Raw genomic sequence first — 21849 nt, forward strand, 5'->3', positions numbered from 1 at the left:
GGCTTAGACTTCAGCGCTATACCGGATTTTAATAATATTTTGGAATTGGCGCCAGATTGTGAGTAACATGATATCTTTATTTATTTTTTATTTTATTTTTTATTTTTTATTTTTTATTTTTATTTTTTATTTATTTATTTATTTTTCCACGGCTAAAGAATTAAAAATAAACCTTGTACAGTTGTGCTGATTTGTTGTCAACTGTACACACTTTATATTCTCAGTAATAAATCGCTTTTTCATGTTATTCTAATTTTATACCGTATGTAATATTTTTTATTTTTTTATTTTTATTTTTCATTTTTCACCGGTTAAAGATGCCACAAAAATGGATGATGCGACGGCTGATGTTATTCTACGGGATATATTGAACAAACCTGATTATTGTCACAACACATCTATACAGAACAGCAATGTTGTTGATGAGCAACCGTTTTTCCCACACGCGACAGGGGGTCGTGCTAAAACATTCGAATATAAAGCAGGTGTGTAATCAAGCACTGTTATATGGTATATTGTTATGCGTTGATTTAAATGCTGATTTTCAGGCAGCTTTGTTTATATTTATTTTATAATATAGGTATTACAGATGAGGCTGTAGCAATGCGTTATGCGCCGACGATACCATCAGGATGTGATTCAGTAGCGCAAATACACCGTCTTAGTACAAGCGGGAAAATATCAAAACGCACAACCGCCGCTGAAACGGAAAGCCATCAATTCGCAGCAGCAGGTGTGTAATCAAACGCTGTTATATGGTATATTGTTATGCGGTGATTTAAATACTGATTTACATGCAGAGTCGTTTATATTTATTTTATAATATATGTATTACAGATGACGCTGTAGCAAGACGCTATGCTCCTTTGATACCAACAGTCAGTGATACATGCTCGCAGATACACAGGCCTAGTACAAGCGGGAAAATATCAAAACGCACAACCGCCGCTGAAGCGGAGAACCATCAATTCGTAACGCCGGCAATTGTACATAAGAACGTTGCTAGGTCATCAGTTATGGCTGTGCATAACGGCTGTATCGTACCGAACAAACGAAAGCCGGCTCGACCAAGAACGAATGAGAGAAGTCATAATTCAACATTTACAGATCTGAAAAGAAAATTGTCATATTCCGAAAATGATAAGCCACAACGGAGAAGGATCGCGTTACAAACTGTATCATGCGTAAGTAATGATGTTGCTGTAACATCAAAACACACAGCGTTTAACACTGCAGACCGGGGTGTCGCTGGTAATACAAAGACTGTAAAGGTTAAGAGGGCATCGCGTCTCTCAAGAAGTAATGTTAAGCAATTGTCGCAATCCGCTGTAATCACAATTCCAGATACACAGGTTTGTTCTGAAACAGAAACAAGGCACATAGCAGGCATTGGTTTGTTATCAAATATTGACTCAAGAAGTAATGTTAAGCAATTGTCGCAATCCGATGTCATCACTATTACCGATACACAGGATTGCTCTGAAACAGAAACAAGACACATAGCCGGTAATCCTGTGATATCAGATATTGATGACATAAATGGGCAAGAGCTTATTACAAATTGTGTAGAGTCAACGACACAAGATCCGCAGAATAGCTCTGATGAAGTATTATCAGCCGTTGCAGGAATACCTGGTAATACTACAACGGTTGATTGTGTAACATCAATGCCCAATATTTTTACAACGACAGCCCTGGTACACGCATCGGCTGATGCTTGTGTACCGGCGCGAGGGCTAGCGCCCGACATAGTTGATGAATGTCAAAATTCAGAACAATTAGGCCAAGACGCTGAAATACAATTTTACGCGTTGTTGGGTAAGATACGGGAAGATGTTGAGAACATGGGCGTAAAAGCCGGATATTTGTTAAAACACATTAAAGGTGTGTGCCACGGTAGTAAATGTAAACAAGACATTGTTAAAGAAGTTGTTGAGACGTATATGAATGTCATGTCAAAATACATAGATCGGTCGGTTAAGACAACTGAATTTATTAAAGCCAACATACATCATTTTGCAGAAATAAATGAAACTGATCCGTGACTAGGCATGCTAGGCAATGGTTTGAAACGTGTTTTAAATTTAAATGACTGTAAAAAAAAACCACGAATTAAACCTTGTTTAACATACAAGATCTCACAGTTATTCCGACGCGCAAAGGTGAAACAGGCTGTAACAACATTAATCAGATCGAGAAAGCGCAAGCGGCACAGGGAACATGCGGTAGGTGGTCAATTGAGAAAACGCAAGCGTCACAGGGTACATGTGGTAGGAGGTCAGCACAGTGCGAGGCATGTAGATTTAGATCAATCTCCACCCCATGCATTACCGAATGACGAATCACAGGCTGACAATATTGAGCGCGATGCAAGCCCCATATATGATGATGCAGGCCGTGTTGAGTCACCCGGTAATGACGAAGGTCGGCAACATGTATACTTAGAAGCAATTAACCGCTATGAACGACAACGACCGAATTTCAGAGCCGTTGAGTACCACAATCACTATCGGTTTGTTAATTTGGATAGGGTTACATCATTTGTAGAGGGAGTTCGAGCCATTCATACGGCTATACAGGCCATGCTCGATGATGTCCTTGCGGGCGTGGATCCTGCCGACCGCGTTCAGCTTAGATTGGAGGGGGGTGGGTTACACAATGCCATCTATTCGCATCGTAAGCCGCAAGAAACATTAGACGCTGCCAGTTTTTTGAATCAGATTACAAACACGCTTCAAAGTAACGCTGAATTCTTATTATCCACAGGCTTAAGATTTGTGATCAGTATTTTTATGAACAGATCAGGGTCTGGTTTGACTGGGCGTAGTTTACAACGCCTGCCCCAAAGTTTAATAATAGATAAAAGAAAGAGATATCTCTATGACTTCAGACGCGTAGGTAATAACCTGTGTTTGGCCGCTAGCGTCTGTAAACTTCTGGATAAAGGTAACAATGCCAATGATCATGTAATACAGGAGAGAGCGATACAACTACATAAAGCTTTGAATCTGCCGCTTGATAAAGCGGTCAGCTTTAGCGATGTTGCAATTTTTGAAAATTATTTAAAAGTATCCATCAATCTCCTCTATTACAGTTAAGGGTCTTGGAAATACTACAGTGCAGACAGTCGTTACAAAGACACGATCTTTGTGCTATATCACGATTGTCACTTTTATGGGATACTCGATATCAAAGCGTTTCTTGGTGCCCGATATTACTGCGTCCGTTGTCATAGCGCTTACCATCATAGAAATAATCACGATTGTCTTTTCTTTTGTAAGGCTTGTCACAGGCCGGCTTGTATTGACGATGGTGTGACGGCTTTAAGGTGTTCGGTGTGTAGGGTATTTTGTCGATCAAACGAGTGTTTAGAGCTACACAAAGCTTTAGCTCTTGATCACAAAATATCCTGTCTTGAACATGTATATTGTGACAAGTGTTGTCTCTACAGGCGAACAGATCATAACTGCAGAGGCCTAAAGTGCCCCATTTGTAAGGTGTTCGTTGATGGGTTTTCGAACCATTTGTGCTATATACAAACCATCAAGCCGGAAGAGCCCACAAAGAAATACATCTTTTATGATTTTGAGTGTATGCAGGAGACGGGTGTGCACATACCAAACTACTGTTACGCTTTAACATTAACGGGTGAGAAAGACTGGGAGTTTAAGGGTGTTGCGTGTATCGAAGACTTTGTAAAGACGTTCATGAAACCAAAATTTGAGCATTACACATTCATAGCCCATAATGCAGGTCGCTATGATGCATATTTTGTGCTGCGCCAGCTGATTAAGGAGAAATTAAAGATTGAATTATTATCTAGAGGCGGCAACATAATGTGCATCACGGTAAAAGATTTGAAGATAAGATTTATCGACTCTTTAAATTTTTTACCCATGCGGCTTAGCAAGTTACCAAAGGCGATGGGGTTTGACGGTACCAAAGGTTATTTCCCACATTTTTTTAACACAGCTGATAACCAAAATTACATAGGAACTATGCCGTCAATAGAGTATTTTGGTCCACAATACATGATGCCTGATGAATTATCTGAGTTTACAGCTTGGTATAAACAGTGTGTACACAAACCGTTTAACTTTCAAAAAGAGCTCGTGCGATATTGTAAAGACGATGTGAAAATATTACAAAAAGCTTGTGATGCTTTCAGATCTGCTGTTATAGCCATGACAGAACAGGAGTTTCTAATAACAAAGAAAAAAAAAAAGGTTGTGGTTAAACGTCACATCGAGGCTTTTCAATTAGTCACGTTGGCGAGCGTATGCATGGCCATGTACCGGTGTAAATTTTTACAGGAAAAGACACTGGCGCTTGTACCGGGTGATAACTATCACAAGACGCAGAAGCGTTACTCAACGCCCGCCATACAGTGGTTAATGTACATAGAACACAAAGAAGGGGTGAGTATAAGACACGCTTTACAAGGGGGTGAGAAGAAAGTTGGTAAATACAGCCTGGATGGTTATGCCGTGATTAACGGCACACCAACTGCATTTGAATTCCAAGGTTGTTTTTACCACGGCTGTGGTGCTTGTTACAACGCCGATGATAAAAACAAACTGACTAAAACGACCTACGGTCAATTACACCACAAGACGCAGGTAAAGTTGCACTACCTTAAACGTTGTGGATTTCAGATACGTGAAATCTGGGGTTGTGAATGGAAGTCTATGCTAGATTCTGATGCGGATCTACAGGCTTTTCTGAAGGGTAAAGATTTACCCGAACCCTTGGAGCCACGTGATGCTCTTTATGGCGGGCGCACAAACGCCATAAAGCTGTATCACAAAACAGGCTGTGATGAAAAAATACACTATTTTGATTTCACCAGTCTCTATCCGTATGTTAATAAAACCAAAACGTATCCTATACAGCACCCACGCATTATTTATAAGGACTTTGGTGATGTCACAAAGTATTTCGGTTTTGCCAGGGTTAAAGTTTATCCACCTCGTGGCCTATTCTTTCCGGTTCTGCCAGTTAAAATGGGCGGCAAGTTAATGTTTCCATTATGTCGCACATGCGCTGAGTCTGGACAGACTGAGCCGTGCGTTCATGATTCAGAAAAACGTGCGCTCATCGGTACATGGTGTACCGTGGAACTAAACTTGGCTGTAGAAATGGGGTACAAGGTATGTAAAATCTATGAGGTGTGGCATTTTGATGAGAGATCTGACAAATTGTTTTCAGGCTACATTAAAACGCACCTCAGGGATAAACAAGAGGCCTCTGGTTATCCCGAATGGTGTACAGACGCCGAGAAACGCCAAGAGTATATAGACGCCTATCAAAAGAATGAAGGCTTGTCTTTACGACCCGAACACATAGAAATCAACCCCGCTAAAAGACAAATTTCAAAATTGTTTTTAAATTCCTTATGGGGTAAATTTGGTCAACGTAGCAACATGCCCAATACGTGTCTAGTGACCGACCCCGACAAACTTTTTGAATACGCGTTCTTACCGTACTATGACGTGTCCGCTTTGGATTTTATTGACGATGATACAGTTATGGTAAATTGGAAGTATGCCAAAGACCATTACACCAGGGGTGCAATTTCAAATGTAACTATAGCCATCTTTACAACGGCTTATGCCCGTGTTGAACTGTACAAACTACTGTATAGATTACAAGATAGATGTCTTTATCACGACACCGATTCTGTAATTTTTGTCAGTAGACCCGGTGACTGGAGCCCGCCATTGGGTGATTATTTAGGTGAGTTGACCAGCGAACTGCCCACAGGCACCCATATAACAGAATTTGTCTCAGCCGGTCCCAAGTCATACGGCTATCGACTAAACAACGGAAAGACCTGTTTAAAAGTTAAAGGTATAACGCTCAATGTTGATAATGCGCAGCACGTTAACTTTGACAGCCTGAAAGAACTGGTCTTAGATTATCCTTTAAACCCCGAAGGCGATGACCAGAAAAAGGTTGTGATCCGTCAACCCGGTATAGTACGTGTGAAAAAGTGCTGGCAGATAGAGACGCGTACTTTGCAGAAGACGCAAAGGTGTGTTTATACTAAACGGTCTCTTACGGACAACTTCACAACACTGCCGTTCGGCTATTAAGATGGACACCAGATTTCAACACCCTTTCTCATGTATTTTAGCGGGGCCGTCCAATTCGGGTAAAAGTTATTTTGTCAAAACGCTGTTGCAACACGCTGCAACACATATGACTCATGTACCTGATAATGTTGTTTGGTTTTACACCTGTTGGCAACCTATATACGACCAACTTCTGCGTGATTACCCCTGTACGCGCTTTATAGAGGGGTTACCAGAGTCTTTTAGCGATGATCAACTTTTTCCCCCTGATAAGGTTAATTTAACAGTGATTGATGATTTGATGGACGCGGCAAGTAATAATTCTGAGGTTGAGAAGGCTTTCACAAAGTATGTACATCATCGTAATCTCAGTATCCTGTACCTTGTCCAAAACATATTTTGTCAAGGTAAAAAGAGCAGAACTATACATTTAAACACAAAATATATGGTCCTGTTCAAAAACCCCAGGGATAAAATGCAGGTGGGCATTCTGGCTAGACAAATGTACCCATCGAAACATCGTTTTTTTCTCGAATCCTATGAATCCGCGACGGCTGCCCCTTATGGGTATTTGCTGGTTGATTTAAGAAACAACGCTCTTGACGATTATCGTTTACGAAGCGGCTTATTCCCACCAGACAAGCCTGTCGCTTTTGTCATTAAGAAGCGTGGTTCTATAAAGCTATAACAGTACAACCTTTAGTCATTTGTTGCCATTCTAACAACGGTGAACATGTCGGGGCGGATAAGACGTAATTGGGTGCTTTTAAAAACGTTAATTAAAGCCACACCAATCCAAAGAAATGCTATTTTATCCAACGCTTCAAACGATTTAGTCACGGCCATTTGTGAGATAGCGCTCAACACGCTTAAAGGCAAAATACCGCTGTCTCAACGGCAGCTGAACTACCTTAAAAAGAAGCGTGCGCTTATAAAATCACTTTGTAATAAGAAATGTGCCATTGGAAAAAAGAAGATTCTGGTTAAACAGTCGGGTGGTTTTATCGGCTCGCTGCTTGGTTTTGCTATACCGCTAATTACAGGACTATTGTCTAATCGCTGATGGAGTACGCTGAGAAAATGTATCTGGTGCCTCAGAATCAGATAGAACGTTTACATAATAAAACGAACAGCGACGACATACGTAAAACAGCAACGCACGGTCTAGATGTAGAGATCGTGAAAATACTACAGAATAATGATTTATCAGAATATGAAAAAGCAAAGCGATATACAATGTTGTTGCAGAGATACCTGGTGTTGAGTAAGCAGGCTGATAGTGAAATGTCAACTTTAGCTCTTTTATCACCCGTTGCAAAATCTGTTGATGAATCAAATAATACGACACAGCCTATTGCCCCCGATGCTGTTTATCATGAGCTTTTGAGCGGTGTTAATGACCGGTATAAGAAAAACTGTGAAATACTATTGAGTAAAATGACACGCTCTAAACACATCACAGACTGGAACAGTAAAGGGGAGTTTCTGTACAAAGGCGTCACTGTGCCTGGTTCCAACATGTTAGATTTAATAAGAAGCATCACGCAAAGTAACGGTGTGTCGATCCGTAATATACCGAATGGTTGGCCTGAATTTATGCGGGCTATGTCTGAATTGAATATTCCCTCAACCGTCATAGCCAATGCGGGGAATAGAATGTGTTTAGAACGATTAAAAGCTGAGATGCAGGATGACTCTGATGGCGCTGTGACATCGCCCATGTCGTTACAAACCCTTAACAAAGGGCGAATAAATGTTTTAAGTCCCCCAGGTTTAACAACACCGCATGGTTACTTACTGCCTAGGAAAAGATCCGTAAATCTATTTCAGGATTCACAGTGGCTGAAACTATAACATATAACTAATTTATATTATTTTTATACACTGTATTTTGTGTTGGTATTTTGCGCCACAATGTTTAACTTATGTCAATAATATTTTATGTAATGTTTTAAACTCATCTTTACCGTGTTATATATATATATATATATATACATATATCAATAAAATATGCTTATGCTTTATAAAACAACGTTTTGTTCTTTGTTTCTATTGCTGTAAACGGAAGAAATTTCAAGCACACGATATAAAGTTTAATAAACAACGTTGTTTATTAGAAAAACATCATAGGTATGATGCGTTGTACATAAAACGTATCAAACAGAATGTTGATTACAAGTTACACAAACAATACAACGTTGTGCGTAACACGCTTCACACACAGCGTTGTGCGTGAAACGTTTTATGTACAACGTGTCATTGACACGTTGTACATAAAACGTTTCACGCACAACGCTGTGTGTGAAGCGTGTTTCACGCACAACGCTGGTTACAAGTTACGCAATTCTGTATATATCTATATGCATAATGATTCAGACAATGGCTTCTTGGTAGTCGTCTTACAAAATTTGAAACAAAACAATCATTACGTTTTGTGTCATCACTAAAACGGGCCAGTACATCCACATATTTGTATTTTTTACACATGTAAAATATAAAGTATATGCAATATTGACCGCAAACGGTACTGTTAAAATTTTGCAACTGCATATTTTGGTGATAAACACTTTTTGAATTCAAGTTTAAAAAATGTATTATTGCCTTTGGGAATAGGGGGCTGTCAGGGGCTAACCCGTAAGAATCAAAAAAGTAACATTCACGTTGTTCGTTAAAATAAGCGGCCAACCAGTGCTCACCCGGCTGCCCGCTGCTATGCGTATTGATTACAAACGCGCAGGGATATTGCAACAGTTTACTGACCGGTAACATATCGCACGGATACGTTCCTTTAAAAACATGCCTTGTGCTTTGCACGGCGTACAGAATACAGTTTATCTGTAATGTGTTCATTTTTTCAGCAGCGTAGTGTTAGTTTATTTCATTTATAGATAATCGTACAGCACATCGCGCCTTTGATTAATCTCGATGATGTTATCAAATAGTGCGTATATTATCACATTGACTGTCCGGTCCAACGCTTCTGCAAAGCGGAATTCGGCACGTAGATTGCCTGTTCTTATCAGGGAAAGGTGTTCTCCACACTCCTGTTCTGGTGAAAGGTCAAAAGCGAATAGCGTGTAGCCCCTGAGGTACTCTTCGCGGTCAATCAGTATACCATTGTCAGATTTCTGCTTATTTGTGATTTGTATGAGTGACATATACTCTCTTACAGCATTACCGCTTTCAAAGTCGGGTTGAAATGGCTTGGCGGGGTGCGGCGTTCCATCCAGATAAAGGGACGCAAAACTTACATTTTTATGTTCAAAGCACAGGGGGTTCCGGTTATGGATTCCTGAAAATGATTCGTTATCCACGAAACCTGCTATAACTGTTTTCGGTACTTGTCCTAAAAATAAATTTTCTAGATTAAATACTCTACTGCCTGTTGGTACGCTGTAGATTTTCATCCCAACGCGGTCAATCGCGTATTTCGCGTTACCGTTTAACAGAGCCTGCGCGTGCCCAATCCGCACGGCCGGTGAGACCTGAACTCTTTTCACGAACAGGGATGCAGCTGTGATCTGTATTTTAAAGGCATCCGCCTCAGACGTCATTAAGCAGAATGCATCTTTGTTTCTGGTTAGTTTAATCTTCAGATCAACGGCGTTTAAAATTAGTTTATGTTGATGGAAGAGGTCGCAGTGAAGCGGGCCTAGCAGTTCAACAGTGCGACTCTGCGCTGTTGCGCCTGCTCGTTTTTTGAATCCCGTATTCGGGCCGTCCAGCGCCGTGTTGTTAAATTCACCATCCACATCTTTGTAAAATAGTCCTGTTGTGTGTTTTGTTGACAATGCGTCCGAGCTGTAATTTAATATAGTCTCAATGTACGCGCGGTATGCGTAAAGATTGTTGGATTGTGATATGAGCCTGTCGCCCAGAGTTACATCCACTTGGTTGAATAAGGTCGCTATTGGGTAATTAATAAGCGCGACCCGCGCACCTTGCGGTATCGGCGTGTTATCGGTTCGTACGATCTTGCATGTCACGTACAACAGCGTATTGTTCAGATCGTAGTAGTGTTCACCGCTGGCTGCTATATAAAATTCAAGCGGAGCTGTGTCGGATAACGCCGCTAAAGGTTGAACTTCGACGTATAGACTTTTCTCTATGCTAGTTTGTGTCGGGGGCACGTCAAAAAGATCCAGCTCTGTTTTTGCACATTCAACGGATTCGTGGTGTATGAAAGACATGTTTAAAAAATATCACCAACGGCACTCTTCGGCTTTCTCTTCTTCTTTGAGTTGCGTCGTCTCTGTTTTTTATTTAAAAAGGGTATGTCCCAAGGCGGAAGCGCTATCATACGCTTCCGTTTTCTTTTAGACACGCCTTTTCTTGTATATATTAGTCCTGAACCGTCTTGCTTTGCTTGGTTCGCCTCGTGTATCTTATTCACAACGGCCGTTGTGGCTTGCCCGATAACATCTTTCGCTATATTACGAACCGCTGTCTTCATATGCGGTTTAGCCAACTCTAAACCTCTCCGGAAAAGAGGAACAGCTTTTCTGAAAAGACTTCGAAAAATACCGCCTAAACCGCAGCCGTACATGTATGCGCTGCCGTGAAAACCTGGTAATCCATTACCTGCTTGAGATTTATAATATTGCGCATAGAGCCCCGGATCGCCATAATTTTTAACAGCTACCATTCTGCTTAGTTAATAAAATTCAGTTTTGCGGCGTCTGAAGTGTAGCTTCACGATCGCTTTCCCAAACTTAAATGCCATGTTCTCGTTTTGGTCGTTCTTTATCTCTATGGCTATCGTGTCAAAATGTGTTTTGCACAATGGTACGTAATCGGGTTTCTCGTATCGTATTGTGACAACCTCATTGTTATAACCCTTCATTTCAACAGTGCGAAGTAGCGGTACATAACTATCCCCGACCCGTTGGTGTTCGATAATGTCTGTGTACACGTACATCGTATATTGGCCGCCTTTGATGTCGGCGCATGGTTTAGAAATATTAGTTTTAGGCTGTAAACCCAGTATCCATGTCAGCTTAGAACCGGCGTGGATTTGATACAACAGTTTGCTGTCACATGTTACAACGCGTGCAAATGGATCATACGTTAGTCTTAATCCAACGTCCAGTTTCAGTTGTACAATTTCAGCGTTGATTACGTTCAGTAACGCCTCGATTGTTTCATAAAAACCGGGTTTAATGCACAAACTCGCGACTCTCGCCACCGGCTGGTCCGCCGTTCCATCCCATGATAATTGCAGTCTACAATCTTGTAAATCCAATGTATTCCACGTATGCGGGTATTGTATCTCAGTAAGTGCCACTTCCCATTCGCCATTTAAGTCTATCGGTTTAGCCAACTTTGTCGTATAGTTAGAAATCTTATTTTGCGGGAAGGTAACAGCCGATGCGTTGCTGGGTAAGGTTATGTAGAACGATTTGTCATCCATCGCTCGTCTTGTTAGATACTGATGATCTTTATATGTCTTTTATCACCGATGCTGCGACCCAACTGTTAAATTTTGCGGGGTAACCGCGCCACTTGACTAACGCGTATTTACGGCCTCTGACCGTCTTATTTTTTAAAATCTTTTCCACTTTGTAAACTCTGTTATAGTTTTTTGGTATGCTTTGAAGCTCTTCGGGGTAAAAACTACCTGTTATAACTTCACCGTACAGATCTGCCAACTTATAAAGCGGTTTAATCCCTTTAGTGTTCACACTATGTACAACAAAAATCTCCTCAGAAAAGCTCTGTTCGTAACCTTTCTGAAATATGTCCTTATATTTAGAAATACGGACGTGGTCACCGATTCCTAAACAAACTGGGGCTTTCTTACTTCTAAAGTAATCACCGTAGGTCGTTTTGAAGACACTCAACGCGTTAGAGTCATTCACATCGTTTGGAGCGCACTTAATCGTTCTATGGTATGTGTTATTATAGCTGCGTATGAAGTCTTGTAAAACGTCTATATATCTGTAGGTATTCTTTGCCGTGAAATAGCGCCACATGCGTGTTTTTAAAGTCCTATTGAAGCGCTCTATAACAGCCGCTTTCACATCGTTATTGGTCGTGAAATGTTTTATACCGTATTTTTCTAACACCTTTTTTAGGCTTCTGTTTAGAAACTCTTTACCATTATCGGTTTGTAGCTTCATCGGCACATCACCGCGCTGGAATATTTTTTCAAAAGCATTAGCGACTGTTGCTGCATTCTTAGCGGTCAGACTTTCACCCCACACCCTCTTACTGAATATATCGATGATTGTTAATATGTATTTAACGCCATCGTTGTATTTTGACAAATCTATCAGCGAGACCAAATCGCATTGCCACTGTTGGTTTATACCCGATACACAAATCATGTTCCTTTTATAGTTTTTTCTTGCTGGCTTGTGCAGCGTGTAGGCGTCTTGTTCTTGTAACCACTTTCTTACGTCGGATCTTTTAAATTTATTTTTAACCGACTCATAATATTTATCAATACCGCTAAAACTACCTGGTTTTAACACTGTGTAATATGCATCTTTCATCCGCCTGATTTGACGCGCCGCGTTGCGTGACATACTGCGACGGGGTGTTGCGCGACACTCTGCGACTGGTGTTACGCGACAATTTTTAATACGTTTTAATATCGAACACTATAAATTTATATTAATTTTATATTAAGCGATATAAAACACTATCATTTAATATTAAAAGGGGGCGGGTCCTAGGGCAAGGGGGCGTTAACAACTGTCAAGTTTGACAGAAAGGTTGACTTTATCTACTCATACTTAAGGTTTTTATGCACCATAGAACTGATATACAGTGGTATCAAAACTGAGAAAAGAAAAGACCTTTGATGTACTTGCATATGGCACCTCAGTGAACTTTGTAAAATGTGTTTACAAATCTTTAATCATGCAGAGGTGGAATCAAAAAGTCATCTGCTAAGAAGGAATCATGATTTCTACAAAGATTTTAAGATTTTCTATGGACCTTGTCATCTGAGCATATCTTAAGCAACAACTATAAGTGTGAAAACAGCACATAAAGAAAAGAATGCATTGGCCGGGAATCGAACCCGGGTTAACTGTTTGGAATGCATCTATGCTCACCACTATACCACCAATGCTTGAGCGCTTTTCAAATGCATATAGTGGTCAATATGGAAATCACAACAACTGTTTGAAAGATATTTATAGCCTGCGCTGTAGCACCATTGGTGGAAGATATTCAAACAAAATTGGAAAATTGCATGACATTCACAATTCAAGATTTAGGCTCATCCATACTTAAGGTTTTTATGCATCATTGAACTGATATACAGTGGTATCAAAACTGAGAAAAGAAAAGACCTTTGATGTACTTGCATATGGCACCTCAGTGAACTTTGTAAAATGTGTTTACAAATCTTTAATCAGGCAGTGGTGGAATCAAAAGTAATCTGCTAAGAAGGAATCGTGATTTCTACAAAGTTTTTAACATTTTCTATGGACCTTGTCATCTGAGCATATCTTAAGCAACAACTATAAGTGCGAAAACAGCACATAAGGAAGAGGATGCATTGGCCGGGAATCGAACCTGGGTTAACTGCTTGGAAGGCAGCTATGCTCACCACTATACCATCAATGCTTGAGCACTTTTCAAATGCATATAGTGGCCAATATGGAAATCACAACCACTGTTTGAAAGATTTTTATAGCCTGCGCTGTAGCACCATTGGTGGAAGATATTCAAACAAAATTGTCAAATTGCATGGCATTCACAATTCAAGATTTAGGCTCATCCATACTTAAGGTTTTTATGCACCATTGAACTGATATACAGTGGTATCAAAACTGAGAAAAGAAAAGACCTTCGATTTACTTGCATATGGCACCTCAGTGAACTTTGTAAAATGTATTTACAAATTTTTAATCAGGCAGTGGTGGAATCAAAAGTCATCTGCTAAGAAGGAATCATGATTTCTACAAAGATTTTAACATTTTCTATGGACCTTGTCATCTGAGCATATCTTAAGCAACAACTATAAGTGCGAAAACAGCACATAAGGAAAAGGATGCATTGGCCGGGAATCGTACCCGGATCAACTGCTTGGAAGACAGCTATGCTCACCACTATACCACCAATGCTTGAACACTTTTCAAATGCATATAGTTGCCAATATGGAAATCACAACAACTGTTTGAAAGATATTTATAGCCTGTGCTGTAGCACCATTGGTGGAAGATATTCAAACAAAATTGGAAAATTGCATGACATTCACAATTCAAGATTTAGGCTCATCCATACTTAAGGTTTTTATGCACCATAGAACTGATATACAGTGGTATCAAAACTGAGAAAAGAAAAGACCTTTGATTTACTTGCATATGGCACCTCAGTGAACTTTGTAAAATGTATTTACAAATCTTTAATCAGGCAGTGGTGGAATCAAAAGGCATCTGCTAAGAAAGAATCATGCTTTCTTCAAAGATTTTAACATTTTCTATGGACCTTGTCATCTGAGCATATCTTAAGCAACAACTATAAGTGCGAAAACAGCACATAAGGAAAAGGATGCATTGGCCGGGAATCGAACCCGGGTCAACTGCTTGGAATGAAGCTAAGCTCACCACTATACCACCAATGCTTGAGCGCTTTTCAAATGCATATAGTGGTCAATATGGAAATCACAACAACTGTTTGAAAGATATTTATAGCCTGCGCTGTAGCACCATTGGTGGAAGATATTCAAACAAAATTGTCAAATTGCATGGCATTCACAATTCAAGATTTAGGCTCTTCCATACTTAAGGTTTTTATGCATCATTGAACTGATATACAGTGGTATCAAAACTGAGAAAAGAAAAGACCTTCGATTTACTTGCATATGGCACCTCAGTGAACTTTGTAAAATGTATTTACAAATCTTTAATCAGGCAGTGGTGGAATCAAAAGTCATCTGCTAAGAAGGAATCATGATTTCTACAAAGATTTTAACATTTTCTATGGACCTTGTCATCTGAGCATATCTTAAGCAAAAACTATAAGTGTGAAAACAGCACATAAGGAAGAGGATGCATTGGCCGGGAATCGAACCCGGGTTAACTGCTTGGAAGGCAGCTATGCTCACCACTATACCATCAATGCTTGAGCACTTGTCTAATGCATATAGTGGCCAATATGGAAATCACAACCACTGTTTGAAAAATTTTTATAGCCTGCGCTGTAGCACCATTGGTGGAAGATATTCAAACAAAATTGTCAAATTGCATGGCATTCACAATTCAAGATTTAGGCTCATCCATACTTAAGGTTTTTATGCACCATTGAACTGATATACAGTGGTATCAAAACTGAGAAAAGAAAAGACCTTCGATTTACTTGCATATGGCACCTCAGTGAACTTTGTAAAATGTATTTACAAATTTTTAATCAGGCAGTGGTGGAATCAAAAGTCATCTGCTAAGAAGGAATCATGATTTCTACAAAGATTTTAACATTTTCTATGGACCTTGTCATCTGAGCATATCTTAAGCAACAACTATAAGTGCGAAAACAGCACATAAGGAAAAGGATGCATTGGCCGAGAATCGAACCCGGGTCAACTGCTTGGAAGGCAGCTATGCTCACCACTATACCACCAATGCTTCAGCTCTTGTCGAATGCATATAGTGGCCAATATGGAAATCACAACAACTGTTTGAAAGATATTTATAGCCTATGCTGTAGCACCATTGGTGGAAGATATTCAAACAAAATTGGAAAATTGCATGACATTCACAATTCAAGATTTAGGCTCATCCATACTTAAGGTTTTTATGCACCATTGAACTGATATACAGTGGTATCAAAACTGAGAAAAGAAAAGACCTTTGATTTACTGGCATATGGCACCTCAGTGAACTTTGTAAAATGTATTTACAAATCTTTAATCAGGCAGTGGTGGAATCAAAAGGCATCTGCTAAGAAGGAATCATGCTTTCTTCAAAGATTTTAACATTTTCTATGGACCTTGTCATCTGAGCATATCTTTAGCAACAACTATAAGTGCGAAAACAGCACATAAGGAAAAGGATGCATTGGCCGAGAATCGAACCCGGGTCAACTGCTTGGAATGCAGCTATGCTCACCACTATACCAACAATGCTTGAGCGCTTTTCAAATGCATATAGTGGTCAATATGGAAATCACAACAACTGTTTGAAAGATATTTATAGCATGCGCTGTAGCACCATTGGTGGAAGATATTCAAACAAAATTGTCAAATTGCATGGCATTCACAATTCAAGATTTAGGCTCATCCATACTTAAGGTTTTTATGCACCATTGAACTGATATACAGTGGTATCAAAACTGAGAAAAGAAAAGTCCTTCGATTTACTTGCATATGGCACCTCAGTGAACTTTGTAAAATGTATTTACAAATCTTTAATCAGGCAGTGGTGGAATCAAAAGTCATCTGCTAAGAAGGACTCATGATTTCTACAAAGATTTTAACATTTTCTATGGACCTTGTCATCTGAGCATATCTTAAGCAACAACTATAAGTGCGAAAACAGCACATAAGGAAAAGGATGCATTGGCCGGGAATAGAACCCGGGTCAACTGCTTGGAAGACAGCTATGCTCACCACTATACCACCAATGCTTGAGCACTTTTAAAATGCATATAGTGGCCAATATGGAAATCACAACAACTGTTTGAAAGATATTTATAGCCTGTGCTGTAGCACCATTGGTGGAAGATATTCAAACAAAATTGGAAAATTGCATGACATTCACAATTCAAGATTTAGGCTCATCCATACTTAAGGTTTTTATGCACCATAGAACTGATATACAGTGGTATCAAAACTGAGGAAAGAAAATACCTGTGATGTACTTGCATATGGCACCTCAGTGAACTTTGTAAAATGTATTTACAAATCTTTAATCAAGCAGTGGTGGAATCAAAAGTCATCTGCTAAGAAAGAATCATGATTTTTACAAAGATTTAACATTTTCTATGGACCTTGTCATCTGAGCATATCTTAAGCAACAACTATAAGTGCGAAAACAGCACATAAGGAAAAGGATGCATTGGCCGGGAATCGAACCTGGGTCAACTGCTTGGAAGGTAGCTATGCACACCACTATACCACCAATGCTTGAGCACTTTTCAAATGCATATAGTGGTCAATATGGAAATCAAAACAACTGTTTGAAAGATATTTATAGCCTGCGCTGTAGCACCATTGGTGGAAGATATTCAAACAAAATTGGAAAATTGCATGACATTCACAATTCAAGATTTAGGCTCATCCATACTTAAGGTTTTTATGCACCATTGAACTGATATACAGTGGTATCAAAACTGAGAAAAGAAAAGACCTTTGATTTACTTGCATATGGCACCTCAGTGAACTTTGTAAAATGTATTTACAAATCTTTAATCAGGCAGTGGTGGAATCAAAAGGCATCTGCTAAGAAAGAATCATGCTTTCTTCAAAGATTTTAACATTTTCTATGGACCTTGTCATCTGAGCATATCTTAAGCAACAACTATAAGTGCGAAAACAGCACATAAGGAAAAGGATGCATTGGCCGGGAATCGAACCCGGGTCAACTGCTTGGAATGAAGCTAAGCTCACCACTATACCACCAATGCTTGAGCGCTTTTCAGATGCATATTGTGGTCAATATGGAAATCACAACAACTGTTTGAAAGATATTTATAGCCTGCGCTGTAGCACCATTGGTGGAAGATATTCAAACAAAATTGGAAAATTGCATGACATTCACAATTCAAGATTTAGGCTCATCCATACTTAAGGTTTTTATGCACCATAGAACTGATATACAGTGGTATCAAAACTGAGAAAAGAAAAGACCTGTGATGTACTTGCATATGGCACCTCAGTGAACTTTGTAAAATGTATTTACAAATCTTTAATCAAGCAGTGGTGGAATCAAAAGTCATCTGCTAAGAAGGAATCATGATTTTTACAAAGATTTTAACATTTTCTATGGACCTTGTCATCTGAGCATATCTTAAGCAACAACTATAAGTGCGAAAACAGCACATAAGGAAAGGAATGCATTGGCCTGGAATCAAACCCGGGTCAACTGCTTGGAAGGCAGCTATGCTCACCACTATACCACCAATGCTTGAGCACTTTTCAAATGCATATAGTGGTCAATATGGAAATCACAACAACTGTTTGAAAGATATTTATAGCCTGCGCTGTAGCACGATTGGTGGAAGATATTCAAACAAAATTGTCAAATTGCATGGCATTCACAATTCAAGATTTAGGCTCATCCATACTTAAGGTTTTTATGCACCATTGAACTGATATACAGTGGTGTCAAAACTGAGAAAAGAAAAGACCTTCGATTTACTTGCATATGGCACCTCAGTGAACTTTGTAAAATGTATTTACAAATCTTTAATCAGGCAGTGGTGGAATCAAAAGTCATCTGCTAAGAAAGAATCATGATTTCTACAAAGATTTTAACATTTTCTATGGACCTTGTCATCTGAGCATATCTTAAGCAAAAACTATAAGTGTGAAAACAGCACATAAGGAAGAGGATGCATTGGCCGGGAATCGAAGCCGGGTTAACTGCTTGGAAGGCAGCTATGCTCACCACTATACCATCAATGCTTGAGCACTTTTCAAATGCATATAGTGGCCAATATGGAAATCACAACCACTGTTTGAAAGATTTTTATAGCCTGCGCTGTAGCACCATTTGTGGAAGATATTCAAACAAAATTGTCAAATTGCATGGCATTCACAATTCAAGATTTAGGCTCATCCATACTTAAGGTTTTTATGCACCATTGAACTGATATACAGTGGTATCAAAACTGAGAAAAGAAAAGACCTTCGATTTACTTGCATATGGCACCTCAGTGAACTTTTAAAATGTATTTACAAATTTTTAATCAGGCAGTGGTGGAATCAAAAGTCATCTGCTAAGAAGGAATCATGATTTCTACAAAGATTTTAACATTTTCTATGGACCTTGTCATCTGAGCATATCTTAAGCAACAACTATAAGTGCGAAAACAGCACATAAGGAAAAGGATGCATTGGCCGGGAATCGAACCCGGGTCAACTGCTTGGAATGCAGCTATGCTCACCACTATACCACCAATGCTTGAGCGCTTTTCAAATGCATATAGTGGTCAATATGGAAATCACAACAACTGTTTGAAAGATATTTATAGCCTGCGCTGTAGCACCATTGGTGGAAGATATTCAAACAAAATTGTCAAATTGCATGGCATTCACAATTCAAGATTTAGGCTCATCCATACTTAAGGTTTTTATGCACCATTGAACTGATATACAGTGGTATCAAAACTGAGAAAAGAAAAGACCTTCGATTTACTTGCATATGGCACCTCAGTGAACTCTGTAAAATGTATTTACAAATCTTTAATCAGGCAGTGGTGGAATCAAAAGTCATCTGCTAAGAAGGACTCATGATTTTTACAAAGATTTTAACATTTTCTATGGACCTTGTCATCTGAGCATATCTTAAGCAACAACTATAAGTGCGAAAACAGCACATAAGGAAAGGAATGCATTGGCCTGGAATCAAACCCGGGTCAACTGCTTGGAAGGCAGCTATGCTCACCACTATACCACCAATGCTTGAGCACTTTTCAAATGCATATAGTGGTCAATATGGAAATCACAACAACTGTTTGAAAGATATTTATAGCCTGCGCTGTAGCACGATTGGTGGAAGATATTCAAACAAAATTGTCAAATTGCATGGCATTCACAATTCAAGATTTAGGCTCATCCATACTTAAGGTTTTTATGCACCATTGAACTGATATACAGTGGTGTCAAAACTGAGAAAAGAAAAGACCTTCGATTTACTTGCATATGGCACCTCAGTGAACTTTGTAAAATGTATTTACAAATCTTTAATCAGGCAGTGGTGGAATCAAAAGTCATCTGCTAAGAAAGAATCATGATTTCTACAAAGATTTTAACATTTTCTATGGACCTTGTCATCTGAGCATATCTTAAGCAAAAACTATAAGTGTGAAAACAGCACATAAGGAAGAGGATGCATTGGCCGGGAATCGAACCCGGGTTAACTGCTTGGAAGGCAGCTATGCTCACCACTATACCATCAATGCTTGAGCACTTTTCAAATGCATATAGTGGCCAATATGGAAATCACAACCACTGTTTGAAAGATTTTTATAGCCTGCGCTGTAGCACCATTTGTGGAAGATATTCAAACAAAATTGTCAAATTGCATGGCATTCACAATTCAAGATTTAGGCTCATCCATACTTAAGGTTTTTATGCACCATTGAACTGATATACAGTGGTATCAAAACTGAGAAAAGAAAAGACCTTCGATTTACTTGCATATGGCACCTCAGTGAACTTTTAAAATGTATTTACAAATTTTTAATCAGGCAGTGGTGGAATCAAAAGTCATCTGCTAAGAAGGAATCATGATTTCTACAAAGATTTTAACATTTTCTATGGACCTTGTCATCTGAGCATATCTTAAGCAACAACTATAAGTGCGAAAACAGCACATAAGGAAAAGGATGCATTGGCCAGGAATTGAACACGGGTCAACTGCTTGGAAGGCAGCTATGCTCACCACTATACCACCAATGCTTCAGCTCTTGTCGAATGCATATAGTGGCCAATATGGAAATCACAACAACTGTTTGAAAGATATTTATAGCCTGTGCTGTAGCACCATTTGTGGAAGATATTCAAACAAAATTGTCAAATTGCATGGCATTCACAATTCAAGATTTAGGCTCATCCATACTTAAGGTTTTTATGCACCATTGAACTGATATACAGTGGTATCAAAACTGAGAAAAGAAAAGACCTTTGATTTACTTGCATATGGCACCTCAGTGAACTTTGTAAAATGTATTTACAAATCTTTAATCAGGCAGTGGTGGAATCAAAAAGCATCTGCTAAGAAGGAATCATGCTTTCTTCAAAGATTTTAACATTTTCTATGGACCTTGTCATCTGAGCATATCTTAAGCAACAACTATAAGTGCGAAAACAGCACATAAGGAAAAGGATGCATTGGCCGGGAATCGAACCCGGGTCAACTGCTTGGAATGCAGCTATGCTCACCACTATACCACCAATGCTTGAGCGCTTTTCAAATGCATATAGTGGTCAATATGGAAATCACAACAACTGTTTGAAAGATATTTATAGCCTGCGCTGTAGCACCATTGGTGGAAGATATTCAAACAAAATTGTCAAATTGCATGGCATTCACAATTCAAGATTTAGGCTCATCCATACTTAAGGTTTTTATGCACCATTGAACTGATATACAGTGGTATCAAAACTGAGAAAAGAAAAGACCTTCGATTTACTTGCATATGGCACCTCAGTGAACTCTGTAAAATGTATTTACAAATCTTTAATCAGGCAGTGGTGGAATCAAAAGTCATCTGCTAAGAAGGACTCATGATTTCTACAAAGATTTTAACATTTTCTATGGACCTTGTCATCTGAGCATATCTTAAGCAACAACTATAAGTGCGAAAACAGCACATAAGGAAAAGGATGCATTGGCCGGGAATCGAACCCGGGTCAACTGCTTGGAAGACAGCTATGCTCACCACTATACCACCAATGCTTGAGCACTTTTAAAATGCATATAGTGGCCAATATGGAAATCACAACAACTGTTTGAAAGATATTTATAGCCTGTGCTGTAGCACCATTGGTGGAAGATATTCAAACAAAATTGGAAAATTGCATGACATTCACAATTCAAGATTTAGGCTCATCCATACTTAAGGTTTTTATGCACCATAGAACTGATATACAGTGGTA

The 21849-nt window shown here is 39.2% G+C and overlaps 6 non-coding genes across 6 annotated transcripts; all 6 read right to left on the reverse strand.

The window, feature by feature from the left end:
* Window positions 1-15080: 15080 nt before the first annotated feature.
* On the reverse strand, window positions 15081-15152 carry TRNAG-UCC (transfer RNA glycine (anticodon UCC)). Its single transcript has one exon. It is a non-coding gene; the product is annotated as a tRNA-Gly (tRNA).
* A 428-nt stretch (window positions 15153-15580) lies between these two features.
* Window positions 15581-15652, reverse strand: TRNAG-UCC (transfer RNA glycine (anticodon UCC)). The gene has a single exon. It is a non-coding gene; the product is annotated as a tRNA-Gly (tRNA).
* A 3426-nt stretch (window positions 15653-19078) lies between these two features.
* TRNAG-UCC (transfer RNA glycine (anticodon UCC)) lies at window positions 19079-19150 on the reverse strand. Its single transcript has one exon. It is a non-coding gene; the product is annotated as a tRNA-Gly (tRNA).
* A 928-nt stretch (window positions 19151-20078) lies between these two features.
* Window positions 20079-20150, reverse strand: TRNAG-UCC (transfer RNA glycine (anticodon UCC)). Its single transcript has one exon. It is a non-coding gene; the product is annotated as a tRNA-Gly (tRNA).
* A 927-nt stretch (window positions 20151-21077) lies between these two features.
* On the reverse strand, window positions 21078-21149 carry TRNAG-UCC (transfer RNA glycine (anticodon UCC)). The gene has a single exon. It is a non-coding gene; the product is annotated as a tRNA-Gly (tRNA).
* A 428-nt stretch (window positions 21150-21577) lies between these two features.
* Window positions 21578-21649, reverse strand: TRNAG-UCC (transfer RNA glycine (anticodon UCC)). The gene has a single exon. It is a non-coding gene; the product is annotated as a tRNA-Gly (tRNA).
* Window positions 21650-21849: the final 200 nt, after the last annotated feature.

This window comes from Pseudophryne corroboree, chromosome 4, assembly GCF_028390025.1.
Source record: "Pseudophryne corroboree isolate aPseCor3 chromosome 4, aPseCor3.hap2, whole genome shotgun sequence".
NCBI classification, from domain to species: domain Eukaryota; kingdom Metazoa; phylum Chordata; class Amphibia; order Anura; family Myobatrachidae; genus Pseudophryne; species Pseudophryne corroboree.